Genomic DNA, 14,215 nt, shown 5'->3' on the forward strand with positions numbered 1-14,215 from the left:
TCACTTTCACTAAGAGGAATGGGTGACATGAGTAAAATGGAATTCTCCCTTTCCCCCCTATGGCACTAAAGACACAGAGGGTAGGAGGCAGAATGATGGTTTCATAAAGTGAACTGTCTGCCCAAATGGAGAGGAAGGATGGCATAAATTCAAGCTGACACTGACAGTAACTCAATCCACCCCTCACACACACACGCAAAAAGAAAAGGGGGGAAAAAGTCTGCGCTGCTGCTCATTTAGCCCTATTGGGCCCAATCCCCTCGGCATCTATTTTCATCAACAGTGCAGGCCCTCGTTTGCAATCGCTGAACGGAACACTCTTAACACTGTTACCCTGCCTGCCTCTTTCACGTCTGTTCTCTGTACATGAGAGTGCAGTGCGATTTAGCTGTGTCGTCCGATCGATGCCGTTAACAGACCAGCGATACTCAGCATTGCTTACATTGTGAATTTACAGAGCCTGGTTTAAACCGAAGCGTCCCTCTTACTGTACATACAATACATAGACATGTCCAACATAAAAGACTGACCTAGTATCTAATAATATTTCAAACAGTCTTCAATGGAAAAAAGCTTTGGAACCAGATATGAAAAATAAAGAGAGATACCCAAGAGAAGCGAAGAGCCCAAATATAAATGCACTCGCTGCATTAAGGTTGTTTTTGCAGATAAGAAGCTCAAAATGCTGAAACAAGTTGATGCACTGTAAAAAATACAAATTTGAGAAAACTTAAAAGTTTAAGGCAACCAGCTTCAGCAGACTTTTGAGTTCTCTCAACTTGTTGTTTTCAGTTTATCCAACAAAAAGTTGAGGAAACTCAAACATCTACAAAAACAAGTTGAGAAAACTCAAAAAACTGCTGAAGATGGTTGCCTTAAATATCTCAACTTTTTATTTTTTACAGTGTGTGAAAAAAAAAAGGGCTGCAGGCCAAACATTTATAATTTTAAATTATTTTTATATGTTATGGATGATGACCAAATAAAATGTTAAAATTCTATGGTATTTTGTAGAAATATATAAATGTGTTTTACTACTTTTAACATTAACTTTAAGTGGGCATAAACTGACAGCAAATGTAATTAAAAAGGTAGGAGAGAGAGAAATGATCATCCAAAATTAAATATCTAATTGGTTGATACAGTTAAATTCTCTATATTGTATATACATCTGATATATATATACACATCTGATATATATATATCTATACCGACTATTTGGTAACAATATTTTACAAATACTGTATATTGTGCATCCCTAGTTTTGAGACACTGCAACTAAAAACTTAAAAACTTTTGAACAACGCAAAAAACTGTGAGAGTTCGCTCAGTAATCAATCTCTCCCATGTCACTTTTGTCGTTAAGCCCAGCTTTAAAACAAAACAAGGTTTGCTAGAAACTAAATCATGCAAAATCAAAGTAAAAACACAAAGTGTTTCTGTAATCTTATTTACACACTGATGTATTATAAAAAGGATAAAACACTTCACAAAGTCATTTATTCAACTCTTTTAGTGAACTTCAGTCTCGCACACTCCACAACTTTTGTGTCACCTCTCTGGTTGAAGAACACAAATCAAAGGCGTACATAATGATTGGGGAGAAAGGGAGCGTGGCAAAACGATTTGCATCTTCACATAATTAGTCATGGGGCGTGAGATGGCATCTCTTCCCACCATCCCTCTCGATGGCGGGTCCCGCACCCTGGTAATGGACTGGTGTTCAGTAACACTGTGCTTTTAGCGTGTGAGGGGGGGGGGGAGGAAAGGAGAGCCGCGGGTCACGTGACCTCACGCGGTGGGAAGCGTGAGCAGTTCAGCGCTGGTGTGCGTTCTCAGCGGGGAAATTTGTCCTAATAAAACGTCAGGCCCCAAGCAGAATGAACTGTAATGACTTTCTGAGTTCACTAATGGTCAATAAATCTTAGATTAGAGAGGCCCGGCACAAAACCCGCACAAGAATAAGCCAAGTGCTTTCATGGACACACACACAGCCATGTGGCATTGGATGGAATTTGATGGGTTTATTGTCTCAGTTTTCATGCGTCTTTGTTTGATTTGCATAGTACAGACTGTGTCTTTCCAAAGTTGAAGGGTTCAACACACATTAATGTTTTAGAAAAACATTAAACAAAGGCAGCTGCAGTTTCATCTTCGGCTTCTGATTAATTTCAGTGGGGTTTCAATAAAAACGGGCCCGCAGAGAATATATGTTTTTCAGATCAAATTTTTAAGATGTCTATAGGCTATCCAGTGGCAATGCATTCTTGCATGCAAGAAATTAGTGCACAAAAAAAGTCTACAGATTTACAAAAGAACAATTATAGTTGAAAAGATAGATAATGAAACCTATTTAAATTTTTAACTAAGAAATAAACATTATAAATCTGACGAATGAGTCGGAAGATGACTTGACCCTGCTAACCGAACCCTGTGCACAGATTGCCTTCTTTACTCTAATGGCTTCACTTATCATTTGCCGGGGTCACACTGAACGAATTGCGCTGTGGACTGAAGGGGAAATTGGTGTAGACGATGCGAATCAATCATATTATCCGTGTACAAACAACGGTTGCTCCTCCCTCCTCCCACAAGGAACAAAGAAATGAGCTAGGGATCGCCTCCAATTTGACATTACTGAATGGGGTGTGTTTGGAGAGCGCATTACGAGCATTTTAAGTTGAAATATTAATATGGATGTTTCCTCTCATCCCGCTTAACTTGATTGTTTTGCTCTCAAAAAATCCAACACACGGAAACTGAAAATCAAATTTGAGACATCAATCAGAAGAATCAATCATTCAAATGTACAAGCTGACATTATTGTAACCTTTGCCTACTTAAGGGACATTTAGGGAGAGGACAGCGACTACTCAATCAAGACACAATAGGACCAAGTTCCCGCCAGGATAAAATACGCTTCCTGCTCTTGGCTCCCCGAAGAGCAATTCTTCTCACTTTAAACTGACTGGCTGTGATTTTTGGCACTTCAGCATCCAAACACGGACAGGGAAGCAGAGAGCCGTCTGATTAATGTCCAATGTACCGAGTCTACTTGAGGACATTCAGTGCTGCAATATGTTGCCTCCATCCAGGCGTGCCAACTGGCAGCGCAGCACTGAGAGGGACTGGGCATTTGATGGGGATTGGCACACTTATGGGTCACTTGCTAAAGAGTGCAACTGGCGCACAGGCATGGCCAGAGGGAGAGGGATTCAGTGGCCCTCACAGCCCAGAGATAGCTCATATTCAAAAAAAAAAATCCCCATGCACCACAGTGAACAAGTAATACCTGTTTGAGACCGAGATTAAGGATGTTGGAATTATTTTCAAGAGGGGTATGTAGGGCAAGATGAGAGTGTACTGTTAAATTCTAAGCTATACTTAAAGATTGGTTATGATGCATCATCATCCTATACATGCTAAAGTAATAGTAAATAAATGGAAATATTTGCTAATTTACATTGTACATTATGTAATTAAAAATCATGACTGGGGGCTATCATTGGGGTAAGATGACAGACAAAGTGGGGCAAGAACAAACTTCTTAACTATCATTTGATTTTTGCAGAATAAATAGAAATACATCTGACATGATTTTTAATCAGTATTTTTTTATTTTATTTTTATTGTTCTATTTTAATTCACCTTGACACTTAGTTTGAATAACTGAAGAATGAGTTACAAAAGGTAAATATTTTAAAATGAAGGTATTTTTATAGCAGCTATTAATTCAGACTGAATGAATCTGCTCAACTGGCCTACAGCTAATGAAGAATAGTGAAAATGTTTAAAATATAATTCAAGAATTGATTTAATAAATCCATGACTTATAATAATAATAATAATAATAATTACTAAACCAATAATAATAATAATAACAACAACAACAACAACAACAACAACAACAACAACATGCCACTCTGCCTCAATTCTGGGAGGCACTGTATCTTAAGTCTAACTTAATTTAAGTGGAAAAGAAATAAGATAACTATTATCCAAAGCCACATATAAAAATTTAAAAAAATCAATAATTAAGCTTTACAACTGAAACACAAAAAAAAGTTTGTCTCAAAATAGAAAATCATGATAATAGTCTTATAAGAAGGAAATGGTCTTCAGTGAATCAGGTGGCATTCAGTGGTCAATAGAAAAATCCAAGGTCACCCAATATCTGGTACACCATTCATGGACAACTGCTTCACTGCATAACCCAAAGGTCACTGCTCAATTGTTTTTGGGCAAATGGAACATTTCACTGGATCCAGAGCTGAACGGGTGTAGTGGGCACAACCCGGTGGTTCAAATGTGTTCAGCTAGGCGTCATAATGGCCTCAAGTGCATCTTGAACTTAATTGTGTGTAATTGCACACCAAGTTGTTTGATGCACAGCAAGAGAATGAGCTTTTGGAAGGAAATGACATGGTGCAGTATGCAGCCAAGTGCTGGCAGGGAGTCTCAGGCAGCCGGGACAAAATCTGTGCTTGAATGTGCGGGCATGTGTGTTTTTCTTAAGGCTGATCACACACCTCATCTTTAGAGCGGTCCAGAGAATGTGTTGTTTAGCGTGAACAAGCCTTTTCAGTGTGGATTTTAAAAGAGTAAATGGATTTCTTGGAACGTGGTCACAACGGCACAGCACAAAGATACCTGGATCAAAGCGTGGCGAGAGGGGACAAGAATTAAAGGTCTATTCAATACAAATCCAAGCTGGTTAATGGGATAAACATGGCCGTTCTTTTATCTCTGGCACCAGTCATCTTGCGACGTACAGCTAAATCATATTAGATAAGGGTGCTATCGCCTTTTCCTCTGGCCATTCAGGCCACTGGACCGTGCACTTATCATCGCATTGTGAACAAGTGACAGATACAATAAAAATCAAACACCGTTTATAAAACTCATGCCGCTCAAACTGGAGGGCAAACGGCAATACTGTAGAAGTGAGAGAGTGAAAAGATATATACAGCATATATATATATATATATATATATATATATATATATATATATATATATATATATATATATATATATATATATATATAGAATGTAACTGTGTGTGTGCACATTCAGGTAATGCTCACTAATGACCCATCGGGGGCTGTCAGCTTGGACCGGCGGGCACACTGACTGAGTCCACTTGCTCCCCAGGGGGACAGTGCTGAAGCCCTGCACTGCCCTGTGAAGTCGTTGATCATAAATATTTCAGCCCTCTCTCACACTCACTTTGTCTCTCTCTCTCTCTCCCGTTCTCTGTATCTATCTAATGCACAGAGGAATTTGGCGGCCGTCATGCCCCCCTCACTGCACCTGTCACACACCCTCTAATTTGGGCTCTCTAGAGAGGCTGCTCCCATGTGGACAGCTGTCCCCAGAGGAACCATCCAGCAGTAGACCCCCAGGAGCTGTAATCACCCACAGCACCTTTAACAGAGGTGGGAGTGGAGGGGATCAGTGTGGAAAGATCAACTATGAAACTATGCAGAGTTCATTTTCTAAAGAGTTGCTACAGCCTTGCCACCATACAGGCAGATCAATTAGCTTGTCATTTCTAAGCACCTTAATTTCAGTGCAGACTAATCTTAAAGAAACAAAACATTACTAAGTGTATGAAATAGCAGAGTGGAGGCAGCATGACGCAAAGTTTTCAGTTATCTATGGCACTGTAAGATTCAGTTGATGCAAATGCCATGACTATACACTAATTAATAAATTATTTTAATAACAATTTATAATGTTTATAATTATAATGTTTTAGAAATGTTTTTTTTATATCTTAAAGAAATAGAGGAAAACCATTACTAATAATATTAATATTACTAATAATATTCACAGCATCATTGACCCAATCTGGGATTTCATGAAAAGGCAAAAGCAGTTGAGAACTGTTGGAACTTTCCCAAAACTGCTTGGAACATCTACCTGTGAGCAAGTGAATTAAATATTACACACAATATCCTTTTGATCGAATTAACAAAAGTTAACTGTCAATATTTTTGCAAACATCCTTGGTTTACTGCATTTTCTTCTTAAGTGCCTAAAACTCTACTGGTACTATTGTTTGCAGGCAGGAATTTGGCAAGGGACCTTTTCTGTCCCAGAATATCTTTGCTCCCATGCACAAAGCAAGTCCTAAATGAAATTATTTAGTGAGTCTGTTCAGAAGAATTAGACTGGCCTGCACCAAACCCAAACCTGATCACCTCTGAACACCTTTGGGATGAACAGGAACACTGACTGCAAGCCAGAGCCCATCGGCCAATATCACTGCCTGGCCTCACTGATTTTTGTGACTGAATGGGAGCAATTCTCCACAGTCATGTTCCAACTTCTAGTAGAAAGTCTTCTCAGAAGAATGAAAGCTGCAATGCCAGAAACATTTGCAATGCCAGACAGAGTAAAATAAGAGTTCAAAATTAACGTGCTGACTGACAATAAAATTATGACTTTACAAAGGATATATATATATAAATAATCATGTAGATCCATGTACAGCGCACTGAGCACTTATTCTGAAAAAACAAGCATTCTTGCAGCTTCAAAAATGAAAACATCCTTAAAAGAGAAAGTTTGTCATTTCTATATTGCTGACAACAAAGGTACAGAAATGTATCTATTTTATCGATTGCTTATATTAAAATATACACGCTACAAGACGAAATGGAATGAAATAATGACAACAACAAGATCTTTTGTTTAAAGTAAAACATCAACCAATTTTAAAATACATGTAACCTTTCTGTATCTGTATGTATTTATTACCTGTGTTAACTGTAAAATTGTTATTTTCTCTTCAGTGCTGCTCTTACTGCATTTCACACAACTGAGAAAAATGATGAATATAAAAAGACTTTAAATTCCTTTCTAGTAGCCTTTAATAAGTGACTTCAAATGTCTGCAAAAGGTGATTTTGTCAGTTTTACCTCTCTTTTGGGTACATATTTGTCCCTAAATATGATTAAGTATGTACGAAGACGCACATTTATTCAAAAGGAAAATCACCTGGGAAACTATCACAAAAAAAGATTCATAATTGCAGTTTGCCATTAACTTCTGTGTCCTCAGTGCCCTTGATCAGGGCACAAATGGCATCATCCTGAACATCCTGTAGGAACATCTTTTTCTCAAAACTTGAGTAGAAAGGACACAATGTTCCTCTTTAAAGCACACACCTGAGACAAAGACAAAGAGCTACAAAAAAGTAGCATCTCTGTGGTCTTTAAAAGAACAGATGGCATCAGAACTAAAACATGTTGAATTCAGTTGGAATTGCTTGGGAAAAGGCAAAACAATTCATTTAAGTGAAGGGGGTATATTTATAACAGTGTAAAAGCACAAAGGGGTATTGCCCAAGTATACTTGCGATGAACTTGAAAGCCTAATGGTGAGCAACCTGACAAGAAGGTTTAAAAATATTCAGAGAAAGTTTTAACTGAAATACCAAGGGCACCAAATGAACATCTGGGAAGTCACGAGGGCAGACAATGACTTCTAATTTTGAATTAGACATGCTTTTTTGACACCTGAAATTGTAGCACAAATGTCTGTAAATGTCAGTGAGATAATGTCACTTCAGCAGGTTGTCTTTCAAAGAAAAAAAAAAAAAAAAAACAGAAACATTTAAAGAAAATTTCTCATTGCACAAATAATAATTCATCACCAACCTAAACCAGTTATATCACCCTACAGAATATTACCCACGTCTTTAGTATTCTGTCGATGACATATGGCTGAAACTCATATATATAGGACAGAAGCAAAATAACATTACTTTGAAGGTCATGTTCTTTACTCTTGGGAATTTGACAGGCCAAGCATAAGGGTCAAAGGATCAATAGCTTCATTATAGGAATAGTTCCAAATCAAAACTAAAAATTCAGCCATCATTTCCACACTCATTATTTTCTCCCTTCCATGAACCACACAAAAAGGACAATTTTTGTAGAACTGAGGGTTGCTCTTTTTCATACAATGAAAACGAATGGTGAAAATAGAGAGCCAGTGGTGTTCTACATTACTGACATCAAACCTGGCCCAATGCATTTACAGGCACTATGTTTAAATAAGATTTGAGGTCTATGACAGAAGGACGTATTTTCAGCAAAAAAAAGTCCTTTCAGCAACTTTTTGGCAGCTTGCTTTAAATGACAAGTGTGTTAAAGATGACAGAATTTCAATTTTAGGCGAATTTACCATTTTCATACTTTTTTCTACCAAAACAACTATAAACAGTTTTTCGCAACAAATGGGTTAAAGCTGTTTTGCAGAGTGTCTGAATAAATGCTAAAATGCAGGGGGTTATTTTCTGTCACAACAAACTCTTGGAATTCATTTGTCCACTTCCTTACATGGAAATTCAAACTGTGAAATTCCGAATCCTGTTGCTACCTCAATTCAAATTTGCAAACTGAAAAGATTTAAAAAGGCATTTTCAATTCAGTTGTGACTTGTGAATGGTGCACAAACCTTGCAAACAATTCACTGTTCAGGGAGGCCATAATAACATCAAAATTGCAATCAAAGTTAAGATTCATTTTTGATTCTGTCTCAAAGTCCATATTCAATAAACATTTTCCAAAGAATTCTCCAAAGAGGCCATTCTGCTTTAAAGACGGTTGTTAGAACAGTTCTCTCATCTGCAGTAAGTGTTTCCTTCTAGCTTCCCCCTTTGAAAGTGTGATTCAATGGCACACCTAAAACAGAAGAAGCTGCTCTGATACCTGTGCCAGACTCTACACCGTGTCCTTGAGGGAGATCACTGTGTTTGTCTACGCTAACCACCTATTAACTTTGAATGAGTCATAATGTGAATATTCATGAGCATAAATAAAGACAATATCCATTTAAAGTTTAGATGGACTGAATAATTCAGAACAGCATTCGTATATGGCACGTTCGCAACTGCTTATAAACCTCGAAATGAATTCTTTGGTAGCATTTGCCTACACCCCAGTTTAGAAATCAGAAACAGATGTGTAGGTTTCTTTAAAAAAAAGCTCCAGTTAGTTTTATTCTTCCTCACCAAGTCTATACTGCAATTTCCAGCACTTTCTAAAGCTACCATTGTAAGAGCTGGCAGGTATAATCACTCATAATGGACATTGTACCACATTCATACACCTTCATTCAATCAGGCCATATTGTACAGTCATAAATGCATGTACTGCTCACATGGGGAAAGCATGGGCAGATACAACAGTCTGAATGAACTCCCCAGATGGCGTCCCACATTCATGCCCGAAAAGAAATTGTAAGGGAAAAGGAAATAATGTTAATTACCGTAAACAAAATCTGTGTCAGACACAGTGATATATTTCAGCCCAAGTTGGCGGGCTGGGCCCAGCTTCATGGTTTTGCACACTAATCTTTTATTCTCGACCCCCTTCCTTCTCTCTGTGATCGCTTTACGAGCTCAGCAGAACTGCTGTCACAGCTGCCATCGGTGGCCCTGTTATCTCTTTGTGTTTTGCAAAAAAGGAAGATTAGGCATTAAATATCTCCTCCCATCATGCCACTAATTGTTCCTTAACTCGCTTCCTGCTCGGTAAAAGCGCTGAGCCTCATACAGATGATAATGTCACACTGCATGAATTGGGTGTTGATTTGATACACAAATGTAATTGTTGTGTTTAATGAGGGCAGGCGACGCTACGGGGTGAAGACGGTTTGTTTAAGTCTTTAAAAACTCTTCCATCTGTAAAAGAAACTGCAAAGTTTAAAAGTAGGCAGTGGCTTAATCCATCAAGTCTGGAAAATTTTATTTTCTTCCAAACTGTGCACCCATGACTCAATCCTTGGTTTTCAACCGCAATTTGATATTATTTAAATGGATTTCATATTTTAAAATAACTGAACAGACTAATATGCATTTATTTGAAATGACTCTCTATTGCCACTGTAGTTGTTTTTCTTAAGCAATAAGAGCCTGAAAACCATAATGTGACTAATGAAATGGGTGACCAATTGGTTCTATGGTTTCAAACCAATTATGAGTTTATGTCAGCAGGGCTATTCAGCGCTAATTATGCCAGACAACTGAGACTTATGTTACGGTTCATTTGCAAAGAGGATGTGAATTATTTTTTAAAAGAAACAAAACAATGGAGAAGAAATGTGCTATTATCAAATATTCTGACTGACGAACACGCTCTCAACAAGTCCCTCAAGGTAGGGGGCTGCAGTCAAGATAACAGACAAACTCCAGAAACACTTTCTGAATTAAAGTTCATTCAGGGATAGAGCCGGAGCGGTGTGGTGAGACATAGCCAATTATTGAGTGAGAAAGTACTAAGAAAGTACTAGAGACCAATGCAAAGAGAAAAAAAAAAAATTAAAGCCAAATATACAACACACATATGCTGTGCATTTTAACAATTTACCTTATAGTTAAAGAAACATATCATTATGTAATTAGGTCCTTATGAGGTTCTAAACCTATATGGTATTGTTTTTTTTTGTTTTGTTTTTTTTCACAAAATGAGAATTTAAGAATCCTCACACTGGTGTGAATGTACAGCGCTCTCTCCACCTTCAATACCACGACAAATTCCAAGTATGAGTATGGATTTTGTTACTCCGATAAAGAAACTTGCTGAAGAACCAGCTCAAAAGAATGATTCACTCACAACCTGGACTGTCAGTGAGTTGTTTGATTAACTCACTTACTCAGTGTCAGAGCTTTTATATAGATTACTTTCATGTGTTTTTCTGTCATTTTTATATACATGGACATCATACGGATGGATAAGAGTGAATAAATTATAGAGTTTACATTTTTTGATGAACCATTGCTTTAATTACTCTTAATGGGAAATACAAATGAATAAATGCTGAGTGAAGAGGATGAGAACGATAATGCTGAAGCATGTGTGGGTGAGACTGAGCTCATATCCAGAAGGGTAGTGACTACAGCGTTGGCTATCATTTCTCTTCAGTGGGTGGAGAAAAATGGAGGCTCAGTCTCCTGACCATATTGCAGTGACCTCTATTAACTCCAATAAAGGGTGAAACCACAACCCGTAGAGATGGACTGTCTTCAGACTCTCCTTTCTTATGCAGACACACCTGCAGTGTTTCCACTGCTTTCTTTCTTTTGCACCTGTAATCAAAAGCACGTGGCTACTCTTTCGAAAAGAAATCAATACAAAAATCCCTGTCTCTGGAATTCTTACACAGGCTTCTGCCAATAGCATTATTTATATGCAAAGCAAACAAAGCATGAGGGGAAAATGCACTCAACAGCTGCAGCACTTTTATGCACTCTTTCAATCACAAAAAAAAGAATGTATGTTATTCTCTAACCACTTATGATTCAGTTTAAGTTGCAAATGCTAAATTGTTTCAGTGCAAACAGAGTTCCTTTCTATAAACATGCTTATTACGGATTATCCCTTATTGACAAAAAACTGTGCTATTTGTCTGCTGCAACTAATATTAAGTCTCTCTTCATTCGGCTTGCTCCCTTTTATCAGGGGTCGCCACAGCGGAGTGATCCGCACTAGGGATGTAACAGTATGAAAATTTCTTATGATTATAGTGACCAAAATGATCACGCTTATCGGTATTATCACGGTATTGTTAAAATGTGCTGAAGATGTTTAAAAAGTACCGATACATAAATAATTTCAAGTTTTATATTTAAAAATCAACAAACAGCAAATAAAATTACTTTTTGTTTGCATAATCACTAAAACAATAACTTTACCAATGATGTCCGGATTTTAAATGACAACTTAACCGGCAACAGTTTAATATCATGTTCAAATATCTAATGGAAATGTTCAAATAAAGCTTTGAAAAAGTTTCATATAAAAGGTAAACCTCACATTTCAGCCTTTAAATAAAGAAAAGGGTTGTCAAAATGATAATTCATTAATAAATGATTATATGTATTTTATCTACTCCATAAATAATTCTAGATAACTTATCTGAATTGTTTAAATGTTTAGAATTCACATAAACTCGTTTTTCATCAACTGGTCAAAATTTACAGCAGGGCATGCAAATTCGCCAGACAGAAACTGCACACAGGCTGAATGTAAATATAAGTCTCTGTAAATCCAGTCTCTGACAGCAGGTGGCGCTTTATATGAAAAAGCTGAATTACAGCTGTTTCCTGTAAACTCCATATTGCGATTAAGAACACTTCCTTTAGGTCAGGGTTCCTCAATTAGTTTTCACCGAGGGCCGTATTCTGCCAACAATACCAAGCCAAGGGCCACTGATGTACTGTATATACAGGTGCATCTCAATAAATTAGAATGTTGTGGAAAAGTTCATTTATTTCAGTAATTCAACTCAAATTGTGAAACTCGTGTATTAAATAAATTCAATGCACACAGACTGAAGTAGTCTTTGGTTCTTTTATTTGTGATGATTTTGGCTCACATTTAACAAAAACCCACCAATTCACTATCTCAACAAATTAGAAAACTTCATAAGACCAATAAAAAAAATTAAAAAAATGTTTTAGTGAATTGTTGGCCTTCTGGAAAGTATGTTCATTTACTGTATATGTACTCAATACTTGGTAGGGGCTCCTTTTGCTTTAATTACTGCCTCAATTCGGCGTGGCATGGAGGTGATCAGTTTGTGGCACTGCTGAGGTGGTATGGAAGCCCAGGTCTCTTTGACAGTGGCCTTCAGCTCATCTGCATTTTTTGGTCTCTTGTTTCTCATTTTCCTCTTGACAGTACTAGATTCTCTATGGGGTTCAGGTCTGGGGAGTTTGCTGGCCAGTCAAGCACACCAACACCATGGTCATTTAACCAACTTTTGGTGCTTTTGGCAGTGTGGGCAAGTGCCAAATCCTGCTGGAAAATGAAATCAGCATCTTTAAAAAGCTGGTCAGCAGAAGGAAGCATGAAGTGCTCCAAAATTTCTTGGTAAATGGGTGCAGTGACTTAGGTTTTCAAAAAACACAATGGAGCAACACCAGCAGATGACATTACACCCCAAATCATCACAGGCTGTGGAAACTTAACACTGGACTTCAAGCAACTTGGGCTATGAGCTTCTCCACCCTTCCTCCAGACTCTAGGACCTTGGTTTCCAAATCAAATACAAAACTTCCTCTCATCTGAAAAGAGGACTTTGGACCACTGGGCAACAGTCCAGTTCTTCTCCTCCTTAGCCCAGGTAAGACGCATCTGGCGTTGTCTGTGGTTCAGGAGTGGCTTAACAAGAGGAATACGACAACTGTAGCCAAATTCCTTGACACGTCTGTGTGTGGTGGCTCTTGATGCCTTGACCCCAGCCTCAGTCCATTCCTTGTGAAGTTCACGCAAATTCTTGAATCGATTTTGCTTGACCTCGGTTGGTTGTGCATCTTTTTCTTCCACACTTTTTTCTTCCACTCAACTTTCTGTTAACATGCTTGGATACAGCACTCTGTGAACAGCCAGCTTCTTTGCCAATGAATGTTTGTGGCTTACCCTCCTTGTGAAGGGTGTCAATGATTGTCTACTGGACAACTGTCAGATCAGAGACCGTTTTGAAGGCTCAGGAAACCTTTGCTGGTGTTTTGAGTTGATTAGCTGATTGGCATGTCACCATATTCTAATTTGTTGAGATAGTGAATTGGTGGGTTTTTGTTAAATGTGAGCCAAAATCATCACAATTAAAAGAACTTAAACTACTTCAGTCTGTGTGCATTGAATTTATTTAATACACGAGTTTCACAATTTGAGTTGAATTACTGAAATAAATGAACTTTTCCACGACATTCTAATTTGTTGAGATGCACCTGTATATATACAGTACATTACTGTATATATGGGGGTTCAAACTGTAACACCGCTCAACCCCAGCGCTGGGACACACACACCCACTCATTCACACACACCCACTACCGCACTACGGCCAATTCACTGCAATTTGCAACTAATATTAAAGTAATCCACCAATATTACATCCTATATTCAATTTTTTTTTTTTTTTTTACCTATTTAATCTAAATAAACTAAAAAATGAAACACTAACTTCCATTTTTTAAATACTACAAGTAAATCTAGACATCAAAAAATTACAATACAAACATTTATTTTAAGACTTGTTAAAAACTACATTTTACCATATTAAATTATTAGTGTTCTAAAAATTAAGTTGAAGTAAGCGTTAGACGATGGCAACCTAAATGTAAAGGGAAAATGAGAATCAATAAAATAAAAAATAGACGGTCACGCAACTCGCAGCAAGCAGGATTATAAGGTAAA

At 37.6% G+C, this 14,215-nt stretch overlaps 1 protein-coding gene across 10 annotated transcripts in view; it reads right to left on the minus strand.

Annotated features, from left to right (window-relative positions):
- The window catches only part of LOC131547855 (teneurin-3), a 642,274-nt gene that overhangs the window by 586,251 nt on the left and 41,808 nt on the right, over nucleotides 1–14,215 (minus strand). The gene's annotated exons all lie outside the window — the stretch shown is intronic.

This window comes from Onychostoma macrolepis, chromosome 01 (genome assembly GCF_012432095.1).
Source record: "Onychostoma macrolepis isolate SWU-2019 chromosome 01, ASM1243209v1, whole genome shotgun sequence".
Taxonomy (NCBI): Eukaryota; Metazoa; Chordata; class Actinopteri; order Cypriniformes; family Cyprinidae; genus Onychostoma; species Onychostoma macrolepis.